Source organism: Chiloscyllium punctatum, chromosome 4 (assembly GCF_047496795.1).
Source record: "Chiloscyllium punctatum isolate Juve2018m chromosome 4, sChiPun1.3, whole genome shotgun sequence".
Taxonomy (NCBI): domain Eukaryota; kingdom Metazoa; phylum Chordata; class Chondrichthyes; order Orectolobiformes; family Hemiscylliidae; genus Chiloscyllium; species Chiloscyllium punctatum.
This window is the reverse complement of record NC_092742.1, coordinates 78,767,048-78,787,088: the sequence shown is the minus strand read 5'-3', so window position 1 is coordinate 78,787,088 and position 20,041 is coordinate 78,767,048. Positions and strand designations below refer to the sequence as shown.

General features: G+C 39.4%; 1 protein-coding gene across 4 annotated transcripts in view; it reads left to right on the top strand.

Moving 5' to 3' along the window:
* Positions 1-20,041, top strand: part of LOC140476462 (protein PALS1-like) — a 107,121-nt gene that overhangs the window by 32,810 nt on the left and 54,270 nt on the right. The gene's annotated exons all lie outside the window — the stretch shown is intronic.

Sequence of the window (20,041 nt, the reverse complement as noted above, 5' to 3'; positions counted from 1 at the left end):
TTTGTGCGTGGGAAATAATGTCTCTCAAACTTGATTGAGTCTTTTGAAGAAGTAACAAAGAAGATTGATGAGGGCAGAGCAGTAGATGTGATCTATATGAACTTCAGTAGGGCGTTCGACAAATATCCCCTGGGGAGACTGATTAGCAAGGTTAGATCTCATGGAGTACAGGGAGAACTAGCCATTTGAATACAGAACTGGCTCAAAGGTAGAAGACAGAGGGTGGTGGTGGAGAGTTGTTTTTCAGACTGGAGGCCTGTGACCAGTGGAGTGCCACAAGGATCAGTACTGGGCCCTCTAATTTTTGTCATTTACATAAATGATTTGGATGCAAGCATAAGAGATATAGTTAGTAAGTTTGCAAATTAGAGATGTAGTGGACAGCGAAGGGGGTTACCTCAGATTACAACAGGATCTGGACCAGATGGGCCAATGGGCTGAGAAGTGGCAGATGGAGTTTATTTCAGATAAATGCGAGGTGTTGTATTTTGGGAAAGCAAATCTTAGCAGGACTTAATGGTAAGGTCCTTAAGGGAGTATTGCTGAACAAAGAGACCTTGGAGTGCAGGTTCAGGTATGTTTTCGTTTATTGGTCAGAATATTGAGCACAGGAGTTGGGAGGTCATTTTGCGGCTGTACAGGACATTGGTTAGGCCACTGTTGGAATATTGCGTGCAATTCTGGTCTCCTTCCTATCAGAAAGATGTTGTGAAACTTGAAAGGGTTCAGAAAAGATTTACAAGGATGTTGCCAGGGTTGGAGGATCTGAGCTACAGGGAGAGGCTGAACAGGCTGGAGCTGTTTTCCCTGGGCTGAGGGTAGACCTTATAGAGTTTACAAAATTGAGGGGCATGAAAAGGATAAATAGACCAAGTCCTTTCCCTGCAGTGGAGTCATCCAGAACTAGAGGGCATAGGTTTAGGGTGAGCGGGGAAAAATATGAGATCTAAGGGGCAACTTTTTCACAGAGGGTGGTATGTGTATGGAATGAGCTGCTAGAGGAAGTGGTGGAGGCTGGTACAATTGCAACATTTAAGAGGCATTTGGATGGGTATATGAATAGGAAGGGTTTGGAGGGAAATGGGCCGGGTGCTCGCAGGTGGGACTAGATTGGGTTGGGATATCTGGTTGGCATGGGCGGGTTGGACCGAAGGGTCTGTTTGCATGCTTGTACATCTTTATGACTCTGACTAAATTGTTATACTTTACAATGAGCTCGGCATGTGCTGCTGAAGGTTAGTTTGAAATTTTAATACTTTTGATTTCCTTGAAGAAAATGCAACATGCAATCTCACGTTTGGTCATTTTGCATTTTGATGTGCACTTCACAATTTCTTATCACTTACATAATTGCCATATCTCTTTTGTGTTGAGAGACAAAAGATTCATCAAAATGTGCAAGTGTAGCATTTCAAAGCTCTCTTTTTATTAAAACCCATTGTAGCTCGCTCTTGCATTTGGTAAAGAATTCCTGAGCATTTGGTGTATGCTGGTATTGGTCTGAAGATTCAAATGAGGCTCCTTAGATAGGATTGGGTAATGTTGGTTTACAACATTAAGCTTTTACCTGTGTTTGAATTCTTTCCAGATTAACTGAATGAACCTCTTGACCTTTCCCCACACGCGCTTACTGTAGAATGTTGGATGAATGTGGTGAGCAGAATATGTCCTTTGCTAAGGCTGGGGTGTTATGAATTATTGAGTATAGATAAAGCTTTAAAAGATTCACATCCAATCCAATCAAATGAAAGGACAATAGAATTTTTAACAAACCACTCGGTGCAGTAGATCGGAATATTTGCAAAGCGTAATTATGAACATTTTGTTTTCATCTGAAGTTTGTGTATTTGAATAACTTACATGATGCAAGTATTGAAATTTTCAAATTTGTATCCACTTTTTTTCCCTCCACTCATCTGTCTTGAACTGGTTAGTATTAATACAGCAAAATAGATCACTGAATCATAGATCAGTCAGTTAGATGGAGCTGATGGCCTAATGTATTTTTGTTGGACTCTTAATCCAGAGACCCAGGTTCAATTCCCACCACTGGTGTGAATTGAATTATGAATAAGACAACTTGATAAAAATGGATTCTTTGGAAATGGAGTACATGTATTCTACAGCTCTGTTTACTGCTAAACGTAGTACATTACAACGCAGTACAGGCCCTTCGGCCCTCGATGTTGTGCCGACTTGTGAAACTAACCTGATGCCCATCTAATCTACACAGTTCCATTATTATCTAGACAGGCCATTCCATGCCCCTGCTATTCTAAGTAAAGAAACTACCCTGTTCTAAATCTGTTCTATCTGTTCTAAATCTATCACCCCTCAATTTAAAGCTATGTCCCCTCATGCTAGCCTTCACCATCCAAGGAAAAAGCGTGGACAGTGAGAGCCTATCTAACCCTCTGATTATCTTGAACGTCTCAATTTAAGTCACCTCTCAACCTTCTTCCCTTCAACGAAAAGCTGCTGATGAAAATAAAAAAACAACTTTTGGGGCAGCACAGTGGCTCAGTAGTTAGCAGTGCTGCCTCATAGCACAAGGGTCCCAGGTTTGATTCCAGCCTCTGGCGACTGTCTGTGTGGAGTTTGCGCATTCTCCCCATGTCTGCATGAGTTTCCTCCGGGTGCTCTGGTTACCTCCCATAACCCAAAGTTGTGCAGATCAGGTGAATTCGCTGTGCTAAATTGCCCATAGTGTTAGGTACATAAGTCGGAGGAAAATGGGTCTGGGTGGGTTTCCTCTTCGGAGGGTCGGTGTGGACTTGTTTGGGCCAAAGGGCCTGTTTCCACACTGCAGGGAATCTAATCTAAGTAAATCAAAAAATATGTGCTTGCATAAACAAATCTAAATTTCTCAGTAATTTTCATTCTTCTCTTCAGTTTGTTGTTAAGGGCAAGAATGTAACATCTCAATGTTTTGAGAAGTAGTTCATTTCTTATACAACTTGGAGATAGTGAGTTCTGCAGATGTTGGAAAGTCAAGAGTTGAAAGTGTGGTGCTGCCATTTTCGCCACCTGCAGTCTGACCCCACCACGAGAGATTATTTTCTTCCCCAACTCTATCTGCTTTATGTAGGAACCATTGCCTTTGTGACTTCCTTGTTAGGTCCATGCCCCCCACCAACCTCTCCTCCACACCTGGCACTTTTCCCTGTGGCCACAGGAGGTACAACACCTGCCACCACATCTTCTCTTCTCCCCTCTTTCCCCCCCCCCACTTTCCCACCTCTGTCCATGGCCCCAAAGAATCATTCCAAGTCTGGTAGAGATTCATCTGTCTTTCCTCTAACCTGATTTACTACATCCGGTACTCCCGATGTGGCCTCCTATATATAGGAGGCCACAGAGTACAAACTATGATCAGTTCATGTAACATCTCCAATTAATCCCACCTCCCAGTTGCCACTCATTTCAACTCTTTTACCCACCGCCGCCGCCCCCCCCCCCCCCCCCCCCCCCCCAAGACATGTCCATCCTGGGCTTCCTCTGCCGTCAAAATAAGTCCAGATACAAACTGGAGGAAGAGCACCTCATCATATGCCTTGGGGGCTTATAACCTTATGTTCTCAACGTAGAATTCGCCACTTTCAAAACACCCCACCTCATCCTAGTTCCAGCCCCACCCTCCCCGACCCAAACTATCCATCTTCCTTCCCACCTATCTGTTCCACCCTTCCCACTGACAAATCACAATAACCTCACTGCAACTACCTATCACCGTCCCACCCTCCCCCCTCTATTTTTCAGCCCCTTTTCCTTTCCCAATCCTGATGAAAGGTCCTCCCCAAAATGTGGACTCTCCTGTTCCTCTGCTGCTTGACCTGCTGTGACTTTTTTCACCTCCACATTCATCAAATCATTTCTTATACAATCGATCTCACATTATTTTGGGACAAGTATTTGGCTCAGTGTGTAAATATTCCAAATTAGTCCTGCTCAGTTGTATATGAACAGTTGCACATATAAAATGTTAAAGCATTTAATTTTAAGTCACTAGAATACACCTACCAAATAAATATGATTTCATTTTTGACTTGCACGTTTCAAATGTGGAATTAATATCTATTGTTAATTTTTAAAAATAACTTTCACCTCTGCCTTGAGAACTAAATTGTACTTTCATAGGTATGGCAGTACTGTGCACAGGTGACCATTCTCTCTGTCATGGTCAATGATGCCAGGCTATTTGTTGTATTGAGCATTGCATTTGATCTGAAACCTGTTTTCATCTGAGAAATGCACACATTAATTTTTAATCACGTACACACAAATGTAGAATTTGTTGCTAATTTTGCATACATTCTTCTCTGCCTTAATCTAGGGAGCAATTGGTACACTGTTCCAGTTAATTCAGTTTAGATCGGGGTCAGCTGGATCTTTTATAGGCTTGTTATCTCACAAACTGTTCAGCTAACAAAGCTTTGGAGTGAGATGCTTTGAAAGATAATTTTGAGATTTCTTTAAATCTAATAATGAGCAAAAATTTAAATCTTGGATTAATATCAGCACTATGATACGAAAATAACGAATGATAACATTCCCTGAATTTGCAGACCAACCAATTATTATTCCTAAACGGTTTTGTTTAGTGTTTTCACATTGAATGAGTAATATGTTAAACCTGAAAACCTACAAAAATATTAGATTAGAAACAATAGAGATGCATCCCCAAAGCACACTGCCATCACTAGTACTGTTAGAACAGTGATGTCTACTGAAACTTTGATCTTCTACAGAACTGCACAGTTCTGCACAAGAGCTGATTGATTTACGATGCAAAGGATGCCTGTTGTCTTTGTCACATACTTCAGTTTTCATTTGCATTTTAATTTAGTTTTTTAATGAGAATATGCTAGTAATTTTAGCAGGTGTGAATGAAGATTAGATTGTGATGTAATGTGGAATTTAAATGCAATCTACACTGATGAGGTGAAAGTTGTCCCTGCCTGTTGATCATAGATATTTTTAGTCAACCCATTCAGCCAAGTTATGGCACACTTCTGGCACAAGTGAGACTGACATTGCAGATTTGAATTTGCAGGTACATTCTATTTTGTTCAAAAAGCACACAATCTATGGCATTTTATAAATTCCTACTTTGGAAATAAAGCCAGCCTGGCTCAAGGATGTGATACGAGCAGACTTGAAATTTAGGTCAGACAACACATTTTAAGTATGAGGCTAATTTGTCACCTTTATTCTGATAAAACCTGAAGTTATCTTGGGGCAGGGATTTACATTTTAGTCAATCAAAACCTGCACCTACATTCTAACTGGTTAAAGACTTTATAGCCATCTACATTTGTTCAATACATAGAAGTCTTTAATCAGCTCTGAAAACTTGCAGTTTCAAATAAACTTGTTGGACTAATCATCTGGTGTTGTGTGATTTTTTGACTTTGTCCACCCCAGCCCAACACTGGGACCTCCACTTCTGAAATTAAATAGGAGCAAATATAATGTTTGCTTTAGACATCCATGCATACTCTGATGAGAACACTAAGCCATGTGAGATTCTTAAGAGTAGAATTACGTAAAACTTTGAAACATTTTTAATGTTGGTCCTACTACAATATTCATACAATGCTCCATTGTTTCTGTACCTGGGCTTCGAACAATCTTGGATCAACATGGCAACTGTGTATTGCAGAATCAAGCACTTGTTTTGGCTCCTGAAGTCAGTATAATTGCAATCATTGAGAATAAAATTTCTTTATTTTAACAATAAAACACCAGTATTTGATGGTAAAATGGAGTGTTTCAGTACAGATGTCTTCCAATCTCAATATTGATATCTTTTAGTTTGGAAAAGGAGTAAAAGAAAGACATGAAAGTAATTTGTTTCCCATAGTATACACATTATTTACAAAATAATGGACATCCAAGAGGTAACATCTTTAGCTGTCTACATTTTTTTCCTGCAATGAAGATGTTATTGAATGTATTTTCACATTTAGTGTCAAACAAAAGCAACCTGTTTGGGAAATTATGCACTATCTTGTTTTACTTTGCATTCTGAATGAACAATTTGTTCAAACTGGGTGTAATGTATTTTTTAACTGGCAATTGCTATACATGCTAATAATGTAATTGCTTAGCTTTCACTTGCGAGTTGTGAATTTTGAAGTACTTGTTGACTGCTGAGAGTTGCATGATAAACCTTGAGCGATGGCTCAATTTGTGAAGTTACTAGGTAACTAAATTATAAAAGCAAACACATCCCCATTCATAGTCTGGGCTCTATCTCATGTCAGAGTTTGAAACGCAGAATTTATAATGTCTTTAAAAGGTTTATTACATTAAGATCCAGTTTAAAAGCAAATCCTATTTTTTTAACAAACTGCACAAGTGTAATAATTTTTATGATAAAAGCAGTTTTAAAGTGTGCATACTATTTACCAGACTGTGGTTGTTAAATTCTACAAAGATGCTGATGTGTTTGGCTGTGAAAAAACTGTACCAATTTGAGATTAACATTACTCTTATGCCCTTTTTAGTATTCTTGGTACACCTTACTGGTTATAATATTTGAAATTGAACTGCAACTTAGCAATAGTGAAGACTGCTGGAAACTCAGTTGATAAAATGTGGAGCTAAAAAAATGACAGCAGATCAAGCAGCATCAGAAAAGCAGAGTCGACACTTCCTGCCCAAAACATTGACTTTTCTGATGCTGCTTGACCTGTTGTCCTTTTTTCAAGCTCCAAATTTTATAGAAATTGAACTGCAATCCAAGATTACAAACAAACACACTTTCCAAGGCATGCAGCGCATTTCTTACTGTGGCAATAATTACTGGAGTGGTATCATTTTTTAAAGCTTGAGGAAAATACGACTGCTCTCCAATAGAGATATCTAACTGAGCTAGCTGTTAAACTGAAGTGCAAATGCTGTCTGAACATAAATTATTTTGATTCCCTGTTTGTAGAGCTGTTTTTAACGGTGACATATGATTCATTTGAAGACTAATTGAAGCAGCTCATTTGTCACCCAATCAGTAATTAGTACAAGTCTCTCTCTATTTAGTGATGGACATAAATAGAACAGATGCTTTGAATGTCATTCATTATTGGCATCATTCAGTATGGATTCTTATGACTTGGTATTACTCATCCAAAGCAATATATACAGGATTTGTGGTTTTATTTTAAGGAAAACAATGTTTCTGCATTTTAGCAGGGTGAAAGCAAAGCCTAAGCCAATGTGAGACTAAAAAGTAAAATCAACTCTCTCTCTTGTCTGGTGATAGTTTTTTGGTGTTAAATCAGGACATGTTGTTAGCTGACAAAACTATTACCATAGAAACGAGAGTCTCGTTCCTCGGAATGCTAATCCTGACTAAGTGAAGAATTCCAGCTACACTGGAAGGCTGAAGGAAGAGTTTGTATAAAGATTCTAGAAAATTTGAAGAGGAGGAAAGAAATTGTATTTGAAGAGAAAAACAAAGTTAAATTCCTAAATTCTACATGTAGAATATAATTTGAGTGCTGATAATTGTGCTATATTAATGAGTTTAAAAGTGGTGATGCAATTTTCACAAATAGATGATGATTCCTACATCCATGTGCATTGAAAGGAATTAGAATAACAATGCATGATTTTATATTTTTGAACAAGTAACCTTTGTCCTCTTAGCCATTTTCGTACACTTTGAAATCCATTTTTTTTAAAAAAAAGCTTGCATGTCACAACCTCTGGATATTTCAAAGCATTTTGCAACCAGTGAAATATTTTTAATGTGTAGTCATTGTGAGAGCATAAGAAACATGGGAATCATTTTGTGCACACCAAACTCCAGCAGGGAATAACGTGTTGCCAGTGACCAGATAATCTGCGTTTGTTCTGTAGACTGAGAAACTTTTGGCCTGTAAACACTGCTGATAACTTGAAGACAATTCCTCTTGGAATCGTTCTTCTCCAATAAGAATGCAGATGGGCTTGACTTGATGTCTCGCCTAAAAATTGCTCCAGCAGTGCAACGTCCCTTCAGTTTCAGCCATGATTTACACGTGCAATTGTTAGAGCAGGACAGGAACTTGAAACCTTTGCCTCCGAGATGGAATTTTTGCAGTTGAGTGACAGCTGACATTAATCATTAATCATAATCAAAGTTTTTTTTTCAGGTATGACATTGGGACTGCTTATGTTTGTTTGGCCCTGATGGTCATGAAATCTGATGGGGTCCCCTTGAAATGGTTTTAGTGGGCTTTCTTGGCTTTATGACCTGTGGAGGAGGTAACCATTGTCTCGATAAAATCCTAACCAGAGAATTATTTTGCTGGTGGGCCAGAATAGGACAATGAGCTACTAACCTTTAACACTAAGTCCAGATATTTCAGGAGAAAAGTTGGAAAACACTTCATTCAAAGGGTAGAAGAAATTAGGAAAATTCTCCTGCAAAACACTGGTGAAGCTAATTCAGTTAATTTTAAATCTCAATTTGATTACGTTTTGCCAAGGGCTTTAAAGAATTGGAAAGCAAAGTGAGTATAAGGAGTTAGGATGTAGATCAGTCACAATCTTTTATTGAACAGTGTTGCAGGCTTAACGTCCTGAAAAGTCTACTCCTGTTACAGTACTTAAAGGTCAGAGCTTGGACTGTGCTAGAAAAGCTAATAAGCCAAAGCAGCTTGTGGTATTGAATATCAAATTGAAGGTGATTCATTCTTTCCTGTAAGCATGAAATGAGAAATATTTAGGCTTCCCATTCTTCTTCACTTACAGCTCAGCACAGTATTTTTCATCAATTCTGAAATGTTAACATTCACGTCTTCCCTGAAAACAAACATAGAAATATTATGACAGAGGCTTTGCAACCCATTGTGTTGGTGGCAGCCAGAACAGGAGTAAAAATACTAACTATGCATTCTAATCCCACCTCCCAGCAACTGGTGTTCATAAGTTCACCAGACCCAGGAGCAGAAATAGGCCATTTGAGTTTGCTGCACTATTCGATCTTGGCTGATGTGCTCCTCACCCTGATTTTCCTGCCTTCTCCCTACGATCCTTCAACTCACTGTCAATTAAAAATCTGTCTAACTCAAATTTACTCACCGTTCCAACATCCACCACACTTTGAGTAGTGAATTACACTGATTCACAATCATTTATGAGAAGTAGTTTCTCCTTAACTCTGTTTTAAATTGCTGCCCCTTATCCTAAGACTATGACCTAGAATGCCCAAGAGGAAGCATCCATAGCATGCCCATTTTATCCATATCTTTTATTATCTTGAATACTTAAATTTGATCTCCCCTCATTCTTCTAAGTTCCACAGAATATCGGCCGAAACTGTTCAGTCTCTCTTCATATTATAAACTCCTCATCTCTGGGATCAATCTAGTGAACCACCTCTGAACTGCCTCCATTACCATTACATCTTTCCTCAAATAAGGGGACCAAAACAATGTACAGTACTCTAGGTGCAGTCTCACCAAGGCCTTGTACAGTTACAACAATGCTTACTTAGGTTTTTATTCTACCCTTTCGATATAAATGCCAACATTCCATTTGCTTTCTTTAGTTTTGGTGTATCTACATGCTACTTTTCTGTGACTCATGATCAAGGACACCCTGATCCCTCTGCACCAGAGCACCCTTGAGTCTCTCTCCATTTAGATAATTGGTCTCCTTCCTCATTTTTTTGACCAAAATGCATGACCTCACACTTATCCATGTTAAACTCCATCTGTCACGTTTTTGCCCACTCTCCTAATCTATGTCTATCCATTTGAGGTTCTTATTTCCTCATTGCAATTTACTGTTCTACCTATTTTTGTCATCTGTAAATTTTGGCTATTGAGTCTTCTGTTCCTGTATCCAAGTCGTTAATGTAGATTATAAAGAGCTGGGTCCAAGGACCAAATCCTGTGGCACCCCACCAGGAACTTCTTGCCACCCAGAAGAAAACATTTATCCCAACTCTGTCTCCTCTCCATCAGCCAGTCATCTATCCAAGCTAATAAATAACCCCTAATCCCAAATGATCCAACCTTGTGAATTAACCTTTTGAGCGGCGCCTAATCAAATGCCTTCCAGAAGACTAGGTATCTTACATCTACAGGATCCCCATAATCCACTTTGCTTGTTACATCATCAATGAACTCTAACAAGTTGGTCAAACACTATTTTGCCTTTCGGAATAATAATACAATATTTACAGACCTTCAATCCTTCAGTACTTTGTCTGTATTTGAGGATTAGAAAATGTTCCTTCGGGCATCTGTTATTCTTTCTTGACTTCCTTTAAGAGACTTGGATGCAACTTATCTAGCTGTGGTGATTTATATTTGAGGATGTCAGTCCATTACTTCCCCCTGACTTATGCTTATTGTTTATAATACTTTGGACTGACCCTTAACTAGAGTCTTTGTGAAGAAAGAGGTAAAGTACTTAAGAACCCTGGATACATCCCCTGCAACCATGAAGAATAAGTTGCTTTGTGAATTTCTGATAGGCCACACCCTTTTCCTTAGTTATCATCTTAATTTTAATGTGCTGAGAAAACATCATTGTGTTTGCTTTGATATTATCTGTTAGTATTTTCTCAATTCCTCTCTTTGCTTTCCTAGTTTCCTTTTACTTCACTCTCTACTTTTCTATATTCCTACATCATTAGGTATTTTTTGACTGTTGAAAGCTTTCTTTTTCTGCTTTATCTTCCACTTTTTCTTTCTGGATAACCAGGGTATTCTACACTTGGCAGTACCACTGTTTTTCTTTGTGGGGTCATGGACTGTGCTCATAGAATCTCTTTTCAACTGATATTTTTCTCCAAGTAACTGCAACCAGTCTACTTGCACCAGATAACCTCTGAGCCTCAAAAGAAAATTGTCTCTACCTAATTTGGAAGCTTTAATCCTGTTATATCTTTGTCCCTTTTCATAATGTTGCTAAATCTAACTGTGTTATAGTCACTGTCTCCAAAATGGTTCTCCAAAGCTACTTTGTCCACTTGCTCAGCTCCATTTCATCAGAATAAATCCACCATTGCACTCCCTCTCATTGAACCTGTTTTATGCTGACAAGAAAAGGTCCCTTGAATACACTTCAAGAATTTTGTGCCCTCCTTTTTTTTCTCACAGTTTACATTCTTGTTAGGTAGTGCCTCCAGCTATTATTACCTTTATTGTTGTTGCAGTCTGAAAACAGCCCATGTATTTGCAGTTCTATCTCTCTCTCCCACTTTTTGGCAGTCTGTTACACTCCTATCTGTGCGGTTGTTCTTTTTTTCCCCACTTCTGAGCTAAACCCATGTGACGTCACTTGATTGATTTTAGTATATCATCCTTCCTGACAGCTGTAATTGATATCTTCACCATTAACGCTACACCTTTTTTTTAAATTCCCCTCTATCTTTCCTGAAATTCTACAGCCTCACTTTAAGTCAATTAAGTCATACGACAATAATATCAGCATCTTCAGTTCATTGGCCATCTCTGCTAAACTTGCATGTGCATTTATACCTTTTGCATTGCAAAATTCCTGTGTTGTTGACTTTTTAACCTTTGCTGCTTCTGTCTTTCAGAGTTGCTCACTAACTTTTGTCTCATATTGCCTGCTCCGAATTTGTCCTATCTGAATCGGCCCTCCGGTTTCCATCTCTCTGCCAATCTAATTTAAACCCATTCCTTAACAGCAAATCTCCCTGTAAAGCGATTCATCCCACTACTGTTCAGGTGGACATTGTATGGCTTGTTTTGGTACCACCTTCCCAGACTTGGTTCAGGTGTGTCAGAAAACTGATGCCTTTCTTTCTACATCAGCCTTCCAGTCTCCTATTCAATCACTCAATTCTCCTATTTCTATGTCCATTTGCTCTTGCAAATTGGGGTAATCTTAAGATATTGCTTTTGAGGTGCTACTTTTCATTCTCCTTCCTTTCTCCTGAAAATTTACTCTCACGACCTCCTCTCCTTTCCTGCTTTAAGTCATAGGTACCAACATGGAACTCTGTTTATCCTCTTCGAGAGTGATGTCCTTAAGCTGTTGTGTGCTGTTCTCTACTTGCTTATAACTTAATATAATTTGAAGTCTTTGATTGTGTTGTCATTTACATGAATATTGGAGTTTCAATGCTCCTTAAAATAGGATATTTTTTTGTGTTCATTTCCTAAATAAGTATTTTATTTGTACTATTTGTAAGTTCTTGTCGAAGCTCATATTCATAATTCACTTCTTTCTTCGACAGAGGTTGCTGTGTTTAAACAGACAATGTAGTGGGAATGCACAACATTCCATTAAATTACGTTCATTTAATTGATGCCAAAGTTGTTCTACCATGTACCCAATTCTAGATTACAGCATTTAAAATGTCAAAAAACATGGTTCTGTGGACATCTGTCTTGATGGACTGAAGCTTAAGTCACTCAATAATCAAAGTAAAAAGTTTGTCCCATTGCTGCATTGTCATGGCAGCATGTCAGTGAAGTTCTGGCTTGAAATTTTTGAATTGGACAAAAATCGCAAGCAGACAAACAAAATATTTCAGCTTCTGGAGATCTAAAACAAGTGATTAAAAAACTCAGCCTCTGTACTAAGAATATTTTGAGTCTAATGTGACTTTTCTTCAGAAGTGAAGAATTAGAAATGAGATGGATTTTAAGCTGTTGATGAAAGGGAGAGTATTCTGGTGGACGAAAGGGATGGTTAGATATACTTTTAGAGGGCAGGAACGATTAAAGGTATCATAGAGCAAAAGTTATTTGAGTCTTAATGGTAGTAATAAAGGAACGAAGTGCTCAGGAGTAATTATTAACTGTGGAAACGTGATGCATTTGCACATCAAAGCCAAAACATAAGAATAGGTTATAGACTGACACTGGGGAAAAACACATTTTTCGAATGGAGGGCAAAGTTTGTTCTGAAGTTGTTGAACTTGATACTGGAACCAGACAGATGTGATATGACTATTTGACAGATGAGGTGTGCTCTGAGCTTGCATGGGCTTCACCAGAATGGGGCTGATATCCGAAGGGGCATAGTTGCTGTTGCGGTTGGGTAACATTTAAACCAACGTGGTAGGAGCTGGCACTTATACAGGGAGATAGGAGGGAGGGAAACGAGGTCAAAAACAAAAGATAAAATAGGAAACACAAGTGAAAGGCCGAGAATTAAAGCTTGACAGTCAGAAAGGACCACAAAGCAAAATAATACAAATGGGCCTAAGAATGTTAGAGAGACAAGCCTTCAGGTCTTGTGCCTTAATACATAGAGCATTAGTTGAATTTGATGTGGAAGTAGGTATAGGTATAAATGGGTATTAAGGTGGGATTACAGAGATGTGACTCTGGTGACCAGGGATGGGACCTGAATATTCAGGAGTATTCCGTATTTAGGAAGGACAGACAGAAAGGAATAGGAGGTGAGTTAATATTGGTGGTTAAAGAGATCGATAACAGCAATAGGAAGGAAGGAAGGATATTAGTTCTGGTGGTGGAATATGTATGGATAAAGCTTAGAAACACAGGCAGAAAGTGATTATTGGGGGTTAAAGTGGTAATGTTGGGGAAGGCATTAAGCAAGAAATTATAGATGCAAACAATAAACATACTGCTGTAGTTATGAAAAGTTTTAATCTGCATATTATTTGGGCAAATCACATGAGGCACACTTAACGTGGAGGAGGAACTCCTGGAGTTTTTGTGTGATAGCTTTGAGTCAATACTTTGAGGAACATATTGAATCCCATACTGGGCATTGTGTAATGAAAAAGGAATAATTCAGATATTTGAAGAAATCAGAACCGAAAGCGTTAAATCTGATTTCTCTCCACAGATATTGCCAAACCTACTGAGCCTTTCCAGCAATTTCTGTTCTTGTTTCTGATTTCCAGCATCCACAGTTCATAGAATCCTAGAATCCCTACAGTGTGGAAACAGGCCCTTTGGCCCAGCAAGTCCACACCAACCCTCTGAAGAGTAATCTACCCAGACCCATTACCCTACATTTACCCTTAACTAATGCACCAAATCAACACGTCCCTGAGCACTATGGGCAATTTAGCTTGGCCAATTCACCTAACCTGTGCCTCTTTGGATTGAGGGAGGAAACCGGAGAACCTGGATGGCAATCTAGATGTTTAAGGCTCCTTGAAGAGTGACTATAATATGATAGAATTCTTCATTTAAGAAGGAGATATGTGACTCTGCAAGATGGCAGTGATTCAGTAGAACTGTCGTGGTCTCCTCTGCCTAAAGGTCAAGGGATATTGTGGGTTTTTTTTAACCATCCCTGGCCAACTTATATGGAGGAATTGTTAATTTAAAAACTTGAACACATTCATTGGCAATTTGGAGTAGAAAGGATGCCAAAAGGAAAGGGAGCGAGCAAACAGAAAGAAGGACACTCCCCTGCAGCACCAGGCACGCCAGAGGTCGCAGCAGCGGCCTCTCCAGAACCCCCAGGAGATCTGACGGACTCTCAGGAATTGGCAGTGGCGAGAGCGAGACTTAGCTTGAAGGTTGAGGCTGTGATCAAGGATATCCATGCCCAGGTCGAACCCATTACATCCATGCTGCAGAAGCATGAACCAGAGCTCCAGGACCTCTGAGTGAATGGAGGAGGTGGAGGGTCGAACCATGTCCTCGAAGCAGCTATCAAATCCTCGTCCGCACAGATCCAGGTACAGGAGCAGGAAATCCGGGCTTTGTTTTTATCGGACCTGATGACCTCCATACACCCATCTGATACAATGTATTAATTCATTTGGGGATATTTCAGGATATAAGGTCAACTTTGCAAAGTTGAAGGCTATGCCTTTGGGGACCTCAAGGAAGTGCCAGAGATTGAAGGTGGCCCTAGGTTCCCCTTTAAGTGGTCACAGGTGGATTCCCGATACCTAGGTTTCTTTATTACTCCCATGTTTGATCAGATATTTCGGACTAATGTTGCTCATCTGCTCGACAATGTTAAGCGGGATCCTCAGAGATGGGAGGCTCTTCCAATTTCGTGGTTGGGCCGAATTGCCCTTAAGATGAATATCCTCCCTCGCTTGCTTTAATATAATATTTCCCAGGTCAGTGTTGTGGGAACGTATGCGTTGGTTTGGTTCCTTTGTCTGGCATCATGCGCAGCCCCTTATCAAACTTAGTAAATTGCAGTTCCCTCAAGCATGGGCAGGAGTTGATTTCCCAGATATCAGGTGGTGTCAAGTGAGTTCCATGCTGCTGCTTGTGAGAGATTTGGGCAGGTAACGATCCAAACTCAATATGGCTGGATATTGAAGCCCCCCCAGGCAAAGTGCCCTCTTATTAGCCTGTTCATGGATAATTTGAGGATAGTTATGGATCACTGCCGGAACCCCATTGTTATTAGTGCGGTCAAGGCATGGAAGAGAATGTGTCAGAATGAGGGTTGCTAATCCAAGACTTCGCCACTCACTCCCATTGTTGGTATGCCAGGGTTCTCGCCAGGGATGATGGACTCCGTTCAAATGTTGGGTAGCAAGAGGAGTTTCCAGTTTGGGAGACTTTGTTTGAGAGGGAGGTTATGATGTCTTTTGAGCAACTGAGCTGAGTTAGTAAGAGTATATATACAACGCTCCCGTTTTTTTGTTTGGGAGCTTTGCGCCAAGCATTGTTATTGTGTTCTTGTTCTTGTTTGTTTTGTTTTTTTAGTCATTTAGTGGTGGTGTTTTGCACAGTGTTTAGTTTTGTTTTGTATTATAGGGTAGGTTAATAGTTAGTGGATAGTAGTTGTATTGTAATTTGTGTTTTTTATTATACTGGTATTTGTTGTTTTCAATAAATATATTTACAAAAAAATATTATGTAGACTCAGAATCCAGGATAAGAAACTACAATGGTTTGAGATGTAAGTTTGCTTTGATAAATTGGGGAACATTCCTTAAAGAGATAACGATTGATAGGCAATGACCAATATTTAGAGTGGATGAAGGAATTAAAACAATTGTTCATTCTTGTCTGTCATAAGAATGAAACTGGAAAGTTGGCCTTACTATGGCTAAACAAGCAAAATTAGGGGTGGTAATATATCAAGTAAAAGGAAATACAAATTGGTCAAAATAAGCAGCGGACCTTAGTGTTGGGAGCATGGAGCATTTTAGATTTCAGCAAAGGACAAAGGAATTGATTAAGAAGTAGTACAAGAGTGGTCATGCAATGAACATACAAACTGATTAAAAGAATTTCTCTAAGTATGTGAAGAGAAAAAGTTTAGTCATGGCAAATGGTTACAGTCAGAAACCAGGGAATTTATAATGGAGAGTAAAGAGATGGCAGACCAATTGAGTACATACTTTGGTTCTGCCTTCACAAAGGAGGGCACAAATCATACCTAAAAATCTTGGTGAACACTGGATCTAGGAAATAGAGAAACTGCAGGAAATTAATGTTAATAGGTAAATAGTTTTGGGAAAATTGGGATTAAAGGCTGATAACCCCACTATTTTTTAAAACAAATAGAAGCAGGAAAGGGAAAAGGGAATTATAGGCCAGTTAACCTCACGTCAGTTATGTGGAAAAATGCTAGATTTCATTATAAAAGACTTAATAGACCAGTCGCTGGAAAAGCGCAGCAGGTCAGACAGCATCCAAGGAATAGGAGAATCTCCTTGGATGCTGCCTGAACTGCTGCGCTTTTCACATTTTTTCAGCTCTGATCTCCAGCATCTGCAGTCCTCACTTTCTCCTCCTTAACAGACCAGTTGGCAAACTAAAATGATTGAACAGATTCAGCATGGATTTACGAAAGAACATACTTGACAAATCTAGAATTTTTCAAGGATGCATTAGTAGAGTTGACAAAGGGGAGCCAGGGATGTGTTTAACTTGGACTTCAGAAGGCTTTCAAGACAGTCCTATGTCAGAGATTTGCATATAAAATTAAAGCAGCTGGGTAAGAGGATAATATAGAGAACTGATTGGCAGACAGGGAATACAGAGCAGGAATAAATTGTCTTTTTCCAAGTAGCAGGTACTGACTAATGGGGTATCGCAGGGATCAGATCTTCGACCTAGCTATTTGCAATGTATATTAATGATTTAGATGAGGAAACTAAATGTGATACCGGATGAGGGGCTTTTGTCCGAAACGTCGATTTTACTGCTCCTTGGATGCTCCCTGAACTGATGTGCTTTTCCAGCACCTCTCTGATCTAGACATTAAATGTGATACCTCCCAAGTTTACAGACAACATAAAGCTGCTTGGGAAGGTGAACTGTGTGGAGGATGTACAGATGCTTCTGTGTGATTTGGACAAGTTTTATGGGCCAGTGCATAGCAGATTAATATAATGTGGGTAAATGTGAAGTTATTTACTTTTGTATAAAATGTAAGAAGGCCGATTTTATGATTTGAATGGCACTAGATTGGGAAAGCAGAGTGCAACAAAACCTGAGTGTCCTTGTACACCAGTCGCTGAAGGCAAGCATGCAGGTGCACAGGCTTTGAAGCAGACAACTGACATAAAGTCACAGACATGTACAACACGGAAACAGACCCTTTAGTCCAACATGTCCATGCCATCCAGATATCCCAACCTAATCTAGATGCCTTTTAAATGTTGCAATTGTACTATCCTCCACCACTTCCTCTGGCAGCTCGTTTCATACACGTACCTCTCCCAAGTTCCTCCAAGATCAGTTGTGAATTTCACTGTTTGTTAATTTTCCTGGACTTACTCCGATGTCCAACGATACATGAATTCACAGCAAAGGCAGTAACTGCAAAGGTTCACTGCTGTGTCAGTTTTCAGTGTGGGTTTCTTTCACTTTCTCCTGCAATGACCTGACCATGTGCTGCCTTTGTCTGTCCCTCTCCCTTTTAAAAGTTGTCTTGACTTTGTTTGAGAACTTTGGAAAAAAAATGCAACAGCATATAAAGTAATTGCTGCTTCTGGAATTTGAGGAAATTGCCTCCAACATCTAAAATATCTCAAAAAAAAAAGGAGCAGCCTGTTACAGCCAGAAATGTTTCCCATCCTCCATCTTGGATTATCTGTTGGCCTTCATGGTGAGAGGATTCAACGAGAGGAGCAGACATATCTTGCTGCAGACAAACAGGGTTGTAGTGAGTCCACACCTGGAGTATTGTTTGCAGATTTGATCTCCATTATTTAAGGATGGATGCTCTGGGTTTAGGGGGAGTGTAATGAAGATTTACTAGTGATTCCTAGGATGGCTGGACTGATGGATTAAGAGACTGAATCAGGTCGGACTACGTTCGCAAGTTAAGAAGAATGAGGGGGATCTTGCAGAAGCCAATGAAATCCTAACAGGATTAGACAAGGGAAATGCAGGAAGCATGATTTTGATGACTGAGTCATCCAGAACCAGGAACCACAGTCTAAGACTGAAATGAGGAAATATTTCTTCCACCCACAGTGGCAAACCTATGGAATTCTTTGTCACTGAAACTGGTTAAGGCTAAAACTTTTAAATGTTTTCGAGAAGTAGTTAAATATAGTTCTTGAAGCTAAAGGTAATGGTGAGAAAGTGGGAACAGAGTATGGAGTTGAATTATCAGCCATGATATTGAATGGCAAAGTAGGCTTGAAGAGCAAATTGGTAAGGTAAAAACAATGACTGCAGATGCTGAAAATCAAATACTGGATTAGTGGTGCTGGAAGAGCACAGCAGTTCAGGCAGCATCCAACGAGCAGCGAAATCAACGTTTCGGGCAAAAGCCCTTCATCAGGAATAATTGAAGGGCTTTTGCCCGAAAAGTTGATTTCGCTGCTCGTTGGATGCTGCCTGAACTGCTGTGCTCTTCCAGCACCACTAATCCAGTATTTGAAGAGCAAATTGCCTTCTGCTCCTATATTCTGTTTCTATGTAACATTGCAAAACTTTGAGGGACACACATGTGGGCATGAAAGCGAGGTGTGAATTGAATTAACAAGTGGATAAGCTTTGGACCTTCGCTTTGCTTCCATCTGATCCATGCTTCCTTTAAGTAACATCAAACCCAGCGCATTCCTAACTCTCAAGTTCTGAAGAGTCATCTTAACGTTGAAATATTAACTCTTGTTTCTCTCTCCACAGATGCTATTAAGCCTTTTTTTTGTGCACATTGTTTTTATTTCCAATATCAGAAGCTGTTTGCCAGTTTCAGAAATTCTTCAAAAATTAACTTTCAGTTCAATCCAATTCTGTTTCCATTAATTTAAAAACAGGACATAGTTGAAAATGTAGTGGGTTAAGCAATATCTGTAAAGAAAGAAGCAGTTAGCATTTCAGATTAATCTTTCATCAGAAAAGATCTGTTTATGGCAAGTGCATCTTGTGCATTAATAATTATTCCATTCATTTTGAAATAGCCACTGTCAAGCCTCAGCCCTTTTTAACTGACCTTTTGAAGATTGCTGATGGAAGTGAGAGCCTTAGTGAGTGAGATCAGAATTTGTTACCCATTCCTTTGCTCTTAAAGTCACAGTGAGCATTTGCCTTGAACCATTGCTGTCCATCTGATCTGGTACATGCACAGTGCAGTTAGCACCACATGTACTGCTGGTTCTTGTTCTTGATGTTCAGTAACTGGATTGTTTCATCTGGACATAAAAAATCTTCTATGACTTTGACATACTTTCTGTTGTTCCTGTCTCCACAATTGATCTCTAGATCCTCAAACAATCTCGTACTGTCTCATTTGTTCTGCCACCTCATGTATTCAGCCCCCAACCTTTTAAAACATTACTCCACAGTCCCTCTCTTCTAACAGTCCTACAAAGCCTTCGCACATTATATTTCTTTGCAATTCCCTTAACCATTGCTTTTAATCATTTTTGTGCTTTTTCTGCACCGTATTCCATTTGATGTCGAACTAGTGTTTTATGAAACAAAAACACAAAACCTGGAAACCTGGAGAAACTCAGCAGGTCATGGCAGTTCTAAAGCAGAGTCACTGGACTCTAACATTAACTCTGCTTTCTATCTGTTGATACTGCCAGAGCTACTGAGTTTCTCCAGGTTTCCAGCATCCACAAATCCTTTGTTTTTTGTTTAGTATTTCACAAACCTTTTTTCATAATTTCTTTGCTTTTGCATTCTGTCTATTTTTGTAACTATTT